This window comes from Globicephala melas, chromosome 3 (genome assembly GCF_963455315.2).
Source record: "Globicephala melas chromosome 3, mGloMel1.2, whole genome shotgun sequence".
NCBI classification, from domain to species: Eukaryota; Metazoa; Chordata; class Mammalia; order Artiodactyla; family Delphinidae; genus Globicephala; species Globicephala melas.
The window spans coordinates 98,991,470-99,004,609 of record NC_083316.1 but is presented as its reverse complement, the minus strand read 5'-3'; the positions used below and the strand labels follow the sequence as shown (position 1 = coordinate 99,004,609).

The window sequence follows — 13,140 nt, the reverse complement described above, 5'->3', positions numbered from 1 at the left end:
TTTCAAATGAACAAAACTTTGTCAGAGATAATCCTTTCCTTAAAGGCGCTGGAGAGCTTTAGGAAAATAATTAAGAACTTACTCTTTGAAAATTCTTACGTGGCCAGTGTTGACTTCTCGTCTGGTATTTTCACAAGGCTGCAGTGTACTGGAACGTTCACAGGTTTTGGAGCAGATCAAAATTATGGTCTAGTCACAACTCTGTCACTTGATAGCTGGGAGACCTAGGATAAGTAAACTTAACCTCTCCAAGCCTCAGGGTCTTAGTAACAAGGGAATAAACGTCTCTCTTAAAGGTAATCAAGACAGCCTTCATATTCCGCTCAGCTTGACTCAATTTTAGGTAAGGTTCTTCCTCTGACCTCCCTTTTCTTAGAAATTTACTTTAGAAAATTTTTAGTAGTAAGTTCTCACTCTGCCCTTTGAGATGTAGATCTTCTCTCAGCCTCTTGGCAGTTTTAAAACCCAGGAATGTCTTTCTCCACATGGAGCCACCATTTCTGAAGTGTAACCATCAAGAAAGATAGCATCCCTGCCCTTATCTCCCAATCTCTGAGAAAGGGTGGGAGGCGATTAGCAAACAAAGGTGGCTCATCACGTGGGCCAACCTCACCCAGTGAAGGTTCTTCCCACCAGCTTATCACAGCTAAAAAATGCTCCTGTCTTGTTTCAGCTGAGCTAAGCTCAGTCTTTGTCCCTTGTTGCAATAGTCTTGAATAGTCATTCTTGCCTGTTTAACCTGTCAGAGCTATTTTTCTTTGACAAGTGTTGTTATAAGGATTAAATAAAATAGTACATAAAAGATACCCAACATTATTTTTAAATTACTTTGAATCATTTTTTTCTTTTTAATTAAAAGAAAGGGTCAAACATACGATTATAGAAAACAATTTAAGAACCAATCAGATTTATTGGAGTTGGTATTACCATAGATGCTTGAATTCCACCCGTCTCGCTCATGAAATAAAATGTTACAGAAATAAAAACAAAGTACCTAACATCGCAAATAACGGTTGCTTAGTAAATGTTGCTTTTATCTCTATCTCCCTCTCTTTCAAAGAACACAATTCTTCTCTGAATACAGATCCCTGAAAATCCCAAATGTCTTTTTTCAAAGATCAGGTATATTGGTATGATATAGTAGTTAAACAACTTTAAAAAAATCCATCGTGTTTTTTATGTAAGAACAGATTCAAGGAATCTAACAGCAAGTTCTATTTCCAGCATCTGCTGGGCCAGCGGAATGGTCTGCACATTAGTGCCTATAACAATGATGGAGCTTTTTGACAGCTGCATCCTGGCCAGAGGATACAGTGCTATCCACACCAGATTCCCAGCAGAGAGGGCAAATATTATGCTCCCTAAGCCAAACTACAAAGTTTTCTCTTTAGGAACTGATACATTCATGGAGCAGGAATATCAGTGTCATTACATCAGGAGGCAAGGGGATGGCACGTTCATTAATACTAAATGTAAAATCTCAGAGACCAAGTGGGTCTAAATGTGCTCCAGAGTTAACCCAAAGAAATCCTTCCAAGCTGCTCTCTGAGTTAAAAATAAAACACAAGTCACTATCAGTTTGATTTTCATGAATATGAAAATGGCTTTCTATTCTGTAGTAGGATCACTCCTAAGACTATTTGGAGCCATTTTTACATCGATTTTAATTAGATTCCATTTCTCTAAACTTTGCTACATGGCCCTTAAAGGGGAATGATAAAAGGTATGCGAATTTTTGAATAAAAGTGCTTTTTCAGAGGTGACTTTTCTGTTATAGAATAAGCAATCAATGACATATCAAGATCTATTGGAATACTTGATAAATTTTTAAAATGAAATGTTTTACAACTTTTTTCTATCCACATCATCCTATGACAGGCTCCAGTTCAATTTATTAACTGGCAATATTTATTTCTAAGTGTAATTACCATAGGATCAGAAAAGAGCACTACCAATTATAAGTATTGTTATCTTTAATATTTAATAGAGAATTTGAATACTTTTAATGATTATGTTCTTATTGCTAGCTTATGTCCTGAATGTCAAAAATAACTTTTATTTCCTTAGCCAAGGAGCATAAAAACAAAGAAAACTTTAAAGTTTGTTAAAGCTAGTGTGAACAATAAGTTGATTATAAAAAATAAACATAATAGAAAACATAATCTTGAAGAGGTTATGAAGAATGTTTTTCTAAACAATTCTAAACAAATTGAAAATTGACTTCTACTTCCTTTGTGTAAAAATGAAAGAAATATACAGACATTTAAGTTTGTTTAAATCACATGTGGAAAATACCAAAATACATATGAATTTGTTATAATTAATCAGCATGACTTGTAGAAAGTAGAATTTCAGAGAGGCCATGAATAATATAAGATTTCTAGCAATGTCAGAATATTATATTTGATACTTTAGTTTAAATGCACCATGAGCAAATCTGAATAACATATAACAATGAATTACTGCCATAAAATTAGAATATTCTATATTCACAATCAGCTTAGAATTACTGATTCCTTGTACCATCAGCAAATCTGAAAAACACATAACAATGAATTACTGTCATAAAATGAGAATATTCTATATTCATAATCAGAACTACTGATTCCTTGTACATTACTGATTCTCAAGCAATATTCTTAAAATGCATGCAATTCAACTTTTGGTCTTTGTCACAATTTAATATCAAATTTTACTTTTCACTTTTTAAAACAGCCATTGATGCAGTAAATCACAGAAACTTTGAGTGGTAAGGTAATACATAAAGACATACATTCCTCACTTTAAATTTACCTTAAATGGATCTCTAGCTCAGAAATTACTGTTTTAAGGCTGCATTAACCAAAATAAGAGTTTAGTGCTTCATATAAACTCTTTAAAATATAGATTTCTAAGTATATTCCTGTCTCTTGCTTACATGGGAAAAGGAAAATGTAAACAGACTCCATTAATACTCATTTCATGCTGCTGCAATTAGGATGAAATAATTAATATCAGATGTATCATTCTCTGTATATTATTATTTAGTGGTTAACATGCTGATATCCTAGAATCACCTGGGTAATTTTAAAACAATCTAATGTTTGGGCCGAGCATGAAGAGACTCTGATTTAATTGGCTCAGGATAGGGCTCAGGGTGTAAATCTTCCCAGGTGATTCTGATGTTTAGCCAGCACTGAGAGCCACGTTGGTATATCTGGAAAGCAAAGGAATAGACTCACAAGATCTGAAATATTCCTCAGCACAGTGGTGCTCTAGTTTCTATACCATCCAGTTCTAAGAATTTTTAGAACATATATTCTCAGATTTCTCATCTCTCCATCTGGAAAACATCAGTTTTCCTTTGGTACAATTAGCACTACTCTTTTATAGGAACGCTGCATTCTTTCGGATTTGCAACACATCCGTAGGCCAGGAAAGGAGATTAAAGAGAGCCTCAAGCCAATGGAGTCAGTTTCCCACTCGTGGAAACCCTGTCCCCATCCCGGCTCATTTCCAAGATGCAAGATCAGATGGAAACTCTGTTTTTCACAGCACTGTCCGCTCAGAATCTACAGGCATCTTTTATCCTTCTCTACCACCTTCACTGGTGTTTGTTTCCTCTCCCACCTTTTTTTTTTTTTTTTGCTGTACGCGGACCTCTCACTGTTGTGGCCTCCCCCGCTGTGGAGCACAGGCTCCGGACGCGCAGGCTCAGCGGCCATGGCTCACGGGCCCAGCCGCTCCGCGGTATGTGGAATCTTCCCGGACCGGGGCACGAACCCATGTCCCCTGCATCGGCAGGCAGACTCTCAACCACTGCGCCACCAGGGAAGCCCCCACCTTCTTTTAAGAAACTGTTTTCCTAGGAAGTTCAGAAAGGAGTATAAGTACCTGTGTTCTTATATTAGCTTCTGTGTTTGAATTTTGACACTGAAAAAAAAAACCTCCCACAATTCTGTTTGCTTATATAAGCCCAGATGCATCCTTAGTATCTAATTCAATATGGAAAATTACCTAGATACCTTAAGATAGTACATACTGCCAGATGCAGTTCCATTCCTCTGTTGTTTAAAGGACTACTGTGTATCAGCTACTATTTATATCAGCCCACAGGTTACAAGAACTCCAGAATAGCTTCCCTCATTTCATGGATTAGGAAGTTTATGAGAGCTAACCTTTATAGCTTTAAGCTAAGTAAATGTCACACTTTTTAACTATCAGTAAGGAAACTCAAACACACTGAACCAAAGACATAAAAATAGCCTTTTCAAATTTCATTCCAATCTCCCCAAACATTGCAAGGAACAATACATTAAATAAGAGCCATGGCAAAAGCTATAGAAAATGGTAATCAATAAAACACTTCACAACTGATTGTTCATTCTATGAATTCCATCAACAAATATATATTGAGAGCGCTGCTGATCTTTATCAAGTGATTTTATCAAGCACAATAGTATGCTCCGGACTCAGTTCACAGGATAGGCGCTCTACGGAAAACAAAACAACATGGGGCTTCAGTTCTCTAGGCTTAGGAAATAAATTTGATGCAAGTGCTGAACAGAACCACGGGAAAATAATTAGAATCTTCTCACTGGGAAGAAAACTCATACAACTTGTATATTTATTCCAGTAACTGGAGCCAGGTTTAGGGTGGCTTAAGGAGAATCTAATGCCATCTATAAGACTCCAGTTGCAAATCATATTTACCTCTTTTATCTTTGAATGTGCCACTGTGGTCCTTGTCAGCTGAGAGTACTCAGTTGTCCCCAACTACATCATCGTAGTGATCTGGATAAAGCTGAGGATAAAATGGATCCTGAAGGAATACAGTTGAAAGACTGAATATAAACCTAACTAAAAGCCTCATTCTCATGAGTACATTTATAGGACACACCTGACTCTCACTAATCACTCGTATCAGCTGGCTACATCCCTGGGAGGATAAAGGGCTTTCTCCCACATTGTTGTCAGTGTATCTTCAAATTAAAAAAAAAAAAAAGTCAAATAAAATAGTGGCATACTATATAACCTTAGTCTAAGCAGTAAAAAATACAACTAAGCTTTCACGTATTAATTTAAGTGCATAGCCTTCATTTTATTCCATTGTATTCAGCTCACTTTTTAGGTACAAGATTTTAATTGCCTACCTTATTTCAATTTTCTTTTTGCCTCCCTTCTCTTTGCCTAGCACTTTCTGCATATGTGATAACACTTTACATTACTAGCTCAAATTTTCTTAGTTATTTCTTCTTCTCTGCCAAGATTCCATTTCTCACACACCAATATGCAGCAATCTGTCTTCTACTGGGTACTGCTTGTTTTAAGTTCCCAGGAATAAATTTCATATCAAGTGAGGAAACTTCCATTTCTGTTCATGAATTTGCATGAGTTTATTTGTCCTACTAAGAGGTCAATTTTATAACGTATTAAGTGAAGGGACTGGATTTAACCATATTGAGTTTCTTCTATCCTAATATCCTATGGGTTTTTTTTGCCAGTGAGAGTAGATGGTAAATAATTGCCTTTCCACAATATTGTTAATTTGAGAGGTGATATACATTTAACTTCATATTTGTTTAATTAACAGTTGGCTATTTTTTTCCAAAGGCATTTTTAAGTTTTATACTTTTGAATTTTTACCTGTGTTGTACCCATTTTACCAGTTTTTTTATAAATTTATTTTATTTGTTATGAAAGGATTCAAATAAATAGTGGAAGTCTACAGCACAAGATTTACAAAAGCTCCCCTCTTGAAACAGGATAAATTATTTCAGGCTGGGGCCAGGAGATGGTGCAGCAACAGGAACTGAGTAAGGACTGCCGGGAGGTTAGTCATTTTGACTACTTGGCCGAAGCAGCCTTCTCAGTGTTGAGCTTCCTAGATTGGGCACTCGTAAAAGCAGCCTTGGAAAGGTTTTTGCTAGAACTGCCAAGCCCACAGTTAAGAATTTTAAATAGTAGATGATCCTGAGGCTTCAAACTTTTCTGGATTGAGATGAAATGATGAAAGGAAAATTTCTCTGTTGGATATCTGCAGAATGGACTAGCAGCTGAGGCAAGACTATGAGTGACAAGCAGGAGGCAATGTAATGTCAGGATGTAAGGGATAAAAGCCTCTCTGAGGAGAGTGGGAGTGGGAATGGCATTACCACACACACACACACACACACACACACACACACACACACACAAGACGTGGCAAAAAATTCAAATTACTTGGATAAAAGGAACAAGGGAGGGCTTCCCTGGTGGCGCAGTGGTTGAGAACCTGCCTGCTAATGCAGGAGACACGGGTTCGAGCCCTGGTCTGGGAAGATCCCACATGCCGCGGAGCAACTAGGCCCGTGTGCCACAACTACTGAGCCTGCACCTCTGGAGCCTGTGCTTCTCAACAAGAGAGGCCACGACAGTGAGAGGCCCGTGCACCGCGATGAAGAGTGGCCCCTGCTTGCCACAACTAGAGAAAGCCCTTTCACAGAAACAAAGACCCAACACAGCCAAAAATAAAAATTAATTAATTAAAAGAAGGCTCAACATTAAAAAAAATAAAATAAAAGGAACGAGGGAGAAGCAGAAGTTAAATCCGGCTGAAAATGGGAGCTTTGATGATCAGAAGGTCTATTGGGAAGTCGTATAGAGGAGCTCTTTTTAATATTCTCTGTAATACTGATAATAAATCCACTCAGAAAAAAAAAATCTATTAAAAAAACCCCAGAACATCAGTAGTGTACTTCAAATATCAAGCAAAATGCAGTCATTACTTGATACAACTATGAAGTTTTGGAAAAAATAAGTAAAATAAATCCAAATATTCAATTTTTGTCCTAAAGAGCAGTTTGAATTGTTAGAAAGTAATAGTTTCAGATGATAATTTTGGACTATTAGCGATATTTATTTACTTATACTTAAGCCATAAATCACTGTGATCAAAGAACTTTTAGTTCTTGGTCCTTTTGGAAGGTACCTCACTGAAACATGTCCTCAGGTATATCATAGACTGTTTAAAGCAAAATAAGAGTTAACGCTTTGTCAAATTTTGCTAATATCACTGACAAATTATATTTTTAATCACAAACACAGACATTCCTCTTTCAAACAAATGATGATTTAATCTCTTATTTGACCATTTTTAGGAGTTATAAAAGCTCAGTGGTATTAGACTTTAGTTTGACAAATTATATTCTAAATGAATTTACTCATGCGCTGTTATTACATATTACTATAAATAATTAAAATTAAGCTATACTTGTCAAAACAGTTTAATAAACTGTGTTCTCTGTTGTAGTCACCTTGAATATCTATCATGTTCATTTTCTGGCTTACTAATTCACAAAATCTAATAAATCAATAATGAGAGTTCTACATGTGAACTGACAAGGTTCTAAGAAAATCATTAGGCTTACTTGATATTAGTAACTATAAAAATTGATGTAAAATAATTACTTTATAAATGAGATGAATAAAATATCATTAGCATCAACCTAGGCAAAGACAAATCAACCCACCAGATTAAAAAGGAACATGGTAATTTGGTAAGAAGTACTATAAATTGATAACAGTGCCTGCATTTGTGTGAGGTTTTACTGTCAGCAAAGTATTTTCACATTCATTAAATCATTAGGGCCTTATAACAACATTTTGGAAGGTGGTATCCTTTAGAGGAGAAACACAGAGAAAAAAATGTTAGGAAATTGGGTGCTATTGGGGTATGGCTAGTGTATCAATGTTAATGTTACTCTAGGAGAAATAAAATGTGCGAAACCAGGCAGTTTGGGGAGTGAGTACCTCATGAAGGTTTAGACAAAATAAGGCAGGGGAAATGCACATCACTTATATTTTTGTGTCCAGAAGAGAGACATGAGCTGAAAAATAGTGGGAGTTTGAGCAAATAAAGCAGAAGCTATGACTGAACTTTGTGTGTAACTCATTCTGTGTCAGCAGAGCTTTCATCCCATACAAATAACATAATGGAATTTAAAACAAGACATAGAGTAAATAGTAATTAGCTATGCTGCCATACATAATTTACTTAGTTCCAACCTAGAGGAAGAGTTTGGGAGGTGTTTCTGACCTATGCAAAGAATAAGGTGGAATGATTTGGTGATTTTGCCTATTCAATTGTGCTGAAGGTTACAGACTTCTTGAATCCTAAAACTGCCTATTGGCGTTGCCTCATCCATTTTACCTTTCAGCACTGCTGCCGAAGAAGAGCGGAAGCTTATGATCCTGATGCTGTAGACATTCACTTGGGGTTTGTGAAATTGCAGCATCCTTCTGCTGGTCTTAATCTTCTCGCCCCTTACTTTGTAAAGGAGGATTGGGTGAGCCCAGAATACACCCAGGAACGAAATTAATGACTCAAGAACTCTATTAGGTAGAAAAGAGTGGCACCATTATCGTCATTTGAAAGCAAGCCTCAGACCTGGTTAAGCAACTTGACCAAGAACACATGGGAGATGGGAAAACTGAAACTCAAATCCAGGCCTTCTGGTTTCAAACTTACACTTTTATCTTAATATACTGCCCTATAATTAATATTATAAACACATGTTATAATTTACATTATCAATGACAAATTTCTGTAGTAGAGTTTCATATATTTTGATTATTTGGGATAAATAAGTATCAAATAAGGTTTATCTATCCTTATGGGGATAATTATTTATATAATAACTTAATTTACTGAAAAAGTCTTTATTCAAAAATTTAACTAAAGAAAATTTAGTATGCAATTCTCAAATGCTTAACTAAAAAATGTAGGTTGGTGAGTAATCTCAGACAGAATTCAAATATGGTAGCTAATGGCTGTGATAAAATTCATCCCTCATCTTCATAAATGCTGTCAATTCCCTCCAATAAAGTTTTAAGCAAGGCTGTTGTTAGTTTCACTTCTTGTCTCTCCATCTTTGTTTAAACTAAGATGGCATCACAATTTATGGTTAGATTAAACAAACATCAAATAATATGAAAAGGAAAGAAAATGAGGTCTATAATATATTCAAATTATACACATGCCAAAAAGTTACTCCTTTGGAAACCATGGTTGGCATGATCAGTCCTCACCTATATGTGGATCTCCTTCCCTTTCTTGAGCACATGGGGACAACAGGAAGGGCCACATCACTAGTGTTGGCCAATGACACGAACAAGGACTGAGGAAAAAGCACAGCTAAGATTCTCCAGTCTCCCTTCTTCTGTTGTGGTGGTTTTGGAAGAGGATGCATGACCGGGTGGTGGAGCCACACATTCAACACAGCCTGGATCGATGAATGACTGCCTGAGGTACACCTGCCCTAGAGAATCTCCTGGACTCAGGGTGAACTTTGAATGAATGAGAAATAACTCGGATGCCTCTGAGATACTAGAGTTGTTTGCTACCACAGCATGAACTAGTCTTATGAACTAGTCTATCTTGACTTATGTTCTTATATCTTCCAACAACTTTCAAGCAAGTTTCAGTGAAATGACTGTAAGCTCTACAGATGACCTGTGCACAATGCAGGGGCCGTGCTTTGGGCAGTTCTGAAAGGTGGTGGAGAACGTGGGCTGTGGAGGCTGACTGCCTGCCTTAAAATCCTGGCTTGACCACTTCCTGGCTCTATGACCTTGAACAGCAGTGAGATAGTTTCCTCATTTGTAAGATATGGATAATAATAGGGTCTAAGACATTGTGTTGTTAGGAGGGAAAAATGTTATGAGGGAAAAATAACACATACAAAACACATAGAAGAAGGACACAATGCAAGCCCTTGATAAGTGTTAGATATAATATATTGTCAACATCAACTCTAACCTACCCAAGGGCACACACATTGTTTTATTTAGCTGGTCCAAATTCCCTTTGGTGGTGAGGAGAATTGACAACTACATTATCAAATAGTGGAAAAATCATATCTATAGTCTAATAACAAAAGGATGGAAATGCTTTTATTATAGCTCTAATGCACTGGTTCTTTGGTGGTTCCACAGAGTGGATCTATTGCTATTTTTAGCTGTAGGGGTCAACCTTAGACACATGAAACTCACAAATGAAATACCAGTAATACAAATGACACAGTTAGTTTCAAGTGGCATTAATACTGTGGAATCAGAACTTCTCAGGGAAAAAAATCCAAAATAATAGACAGCCTTTGAACTTAAGAGAAAAGGTTTTACCGGAAAGGTAAAGCCTCTGGTATAATACATGACAAAATGAGGCTTGCATTATTCAATAGCTCATTCATTTTTGACGGTAGTGAAATTGCCTGAAATCCCTCTCACATTCTGCAAAGATCAAACATATTGAGAATGTCAAAATAACATTAGGTAACCCCTTCTGAGTGTCAAAATAACTCCTCAGAACAAAGAGGAAAAATTGCAAAGTTCAGAGCTATGAAGAACACAATTAAATGGTGATGCTGTGGGCAAAAAAAGTATGGGAAGTCCTGCTGGCACTAAAATGCCAGCCACTTACTAAGGGGTCAGTTTTGGCAAAACACTGAAACTGAGGTCCTGGATTTCTTCACTTGTAAATAAGGATAATAATATCTATTTTATACATTCATATGAGACTCAGAAAAAAATAATGTATGTAAAATTTCAGAAAGCAGTTAACATATTAGTTTACCTATCGTTGATCAGTCTAGAAGTCATAAATCATAAGCAATATTTCCTACGTATTTTCGCTTGACCTTCACATAATTCTATATCCATTGTTGATTTAACTACATTTTAAAGAGAGGGTTATTTGCAGACCTTCTTTAGGTTTTTCAAAAAAGACCAGATGGATAAATCCAAGTGCTTTCAATGAAACGACACCCTACATAACTGATGTTCCACTCAAATACGGCTAATGCAGTTTTATGTTCAACACTGCTGCCTGCCCTAATGGTAGTCTCACATCTGTCATTATTTCAGAATCAGGCAATTTACACAACTCTAAAATTCAAAAATGTTTAGTCTAAAAATCTGAATACAGTGTCACAGTTCCTAGAAAATGTCATGTGATTTTGCTATCTAGTAATTGTCAGATTCTGTGCACTTAAATATGTGATACAGAATTTTATTGTTCATAAATCATTTGCTCACTTAGAAATCATCTGTATGTACCAATGCACAACAATGCAATATTTTGCTACAAATTTGAGTGTACATTACAGCAAAATGTGCTACCAACAGAGAAACTGCAGAAAAAACTGAATCAGGACAATCACAAAAACATTGCATTATTGCATATATCCCGTGGGAAAAAATTCAGTCAAGGCAGTGATTCATGACTTGATTACACCATTCCCAGTGCAATTACATGTGGAACTACTCAGCCTTTTCTTCACAGAACATCCAAAAAGAGCTATAATTAGAACCTGTAGATAAAAGGTCTTGCATAGTTTCAGAGACTGTGTAGCTGCTGTTCTTGGTCATGTTAAAAGGAACTACTGATCTGCCCAAAGAAAGCCATATAATACAGTGCCTTATTCCTTTATTCATTAAATAGTTAGATGTGGGCATAATTCAAACAAGAATTTTTAGGTTAATTAAATCACTTCAGTTAATAGCAGACATTTTTTTCATAGACTACTATTAAACTAATGAGAAGAGGTATGAATATATTATCAAATTGAAGAGTGGGGAATGTCTCTTCTCGCATGCCCTGTGTTTTTGAGCAGATATTTTATATTTAGCTTCAGCATGGCCTAAAAAATATATCAGTTTTATTTCCCTTTATGACTCCTAAAACCACTGAGAGATGGAAGAGAACTTTGGTCAATTTTATTTTCTTTTTGCCTTTCATCAGTGGAGATACAATAACCTCCCATCACAAAAATGGGAAGCAACCTAAGTGTTCATCAACAGATGAATGGATAAAGAAGATGTGGCACGTATATAAAATGGAATATTACTCAGCCATAAAAAGAAATGAAACTGAGTTATTTGTAGTGAGGTGGATGGACCTAGAGTCTGTCATACAGAGTGAAGTAAGTCAGAAAGAGAAAAACAAATACCGTATGCTAACACATATATATGGAAACTAAAAAAAAATGGTCATGAAGAACCTAGGGGCAAGACGGGAATAAAGACACAGACCTACTAGAGAATGGACTTGAGGATATGGGGAGGGGGAAGGGTAAGCTGGGACAAAGTGAGACCTACCAAACATATATACACTGATCAAACATAAAATAGATAGCTAGTGGGAAGCAGCCACATAGCACAGGGAGATCAGCTCGGTGCTTTGTGACCACCTAGAGGGGTGGGATAGGGAGGGTGGGAGGGAGGGAGACGCAAGAGGGAAGAGATATGGGAACATATGTCTACGTATAACTGATTCACTTTGTTATAAAGCAGAAACTAACACACCATTGTAAAGCAATTATACTTCAATAAAGATATTTAAAAAAATAATAAAAATTAAAAACAATAAAAAAATAAAATAACAAGAGAAAATTTTTCTTATTTCAATTTAATTAATGGATACAGTTTTTTGAACTATATTCTACCTTTCACTAGGAATAGATGTTTTCATAGCAGTACTACCATTTTACATTTTGTAGAAACATCACCTTCAAAGGAGTATTGAGGCCAGCTTTTTGGTACACTACTCTATGTGTGAATAAAAGAGTTAAAGCCATGTTGTGAAAAAAGCACCTGCCCTTAAAGATTTGAAAAAAGCATTTCTGCTTTGGTATCTTCATGAAGAGAAAATATAGACCATGTTTTATGATGATTTAATGCATGATGTGCAGAGCTTGCATTTCAGAATTTAAATTTTGAAAGCAATGTTGGCTGATTACAAAACCCGCACTGCCACTTATGACACTTTAATTACAAGTTTCCAGGCAAATATTATGACACTCTATGTTAACTGGTTTCCATGTTTTACAAGTTTATATATATTTAGAGACATGACTACCAATGAATGTTGCAGAATTATCGGGCAAAAAAACCTATTGGCCCAATATATTCTATACATTAGTTAAAAAAAAAAAAAAAAAGGAACATATGGAGCAAATAAACTAAAAGGAATGTCCCAACACTGCTGTAATCTAACATTTAATGTTGACTATGTAATAAATAAACTGTAATAAGAGAAGAAGGTCAATAACTATAACTTCTTTATGTTGAGATTTAACTCAGCTTTATAGGCCAACAGTTACTTATAAATGTGTTAAATAAAAA

The 13,140-nt window shown here is 35.9% G+C and overlaps 1 protein-coding gene across 6 annotated transcripts in view; it reads right to left on the bottom strand.

Moving 5' to 3' along the window:
- The window catches only part of PRR16 (proline rich 16), a 269,792-nt gene that overhangs the window by 85,370 nt on the left and 171,282 nt on the right, over positions 1-13,140 (bottom strand). The window contains exons 3-5 of one of the 6 annotated variants that reach the window (XR_011377309.1): positions 8,171-8,352; positions 4,693-4,783; positions 3,621-3,844 (exon numbers count right to left, since the gene is read on the bottom strand). The exons of 3 other annotated variants lie outside the window; for them this stretch is intronic. The gene's annotated coding sequence lies outside the window, so the exon portion shown is untranslated. Of the gene's footprint in view, positions 1-3,620; positions 3,845-4,692; positions 4,802-8,170; positions 8,353-13,140 lie in introns of those variants that run through there. 2 more of the 6 variants (XR_009563288.2, XR_009563287.2) reach the window with 2 other exon arrangements.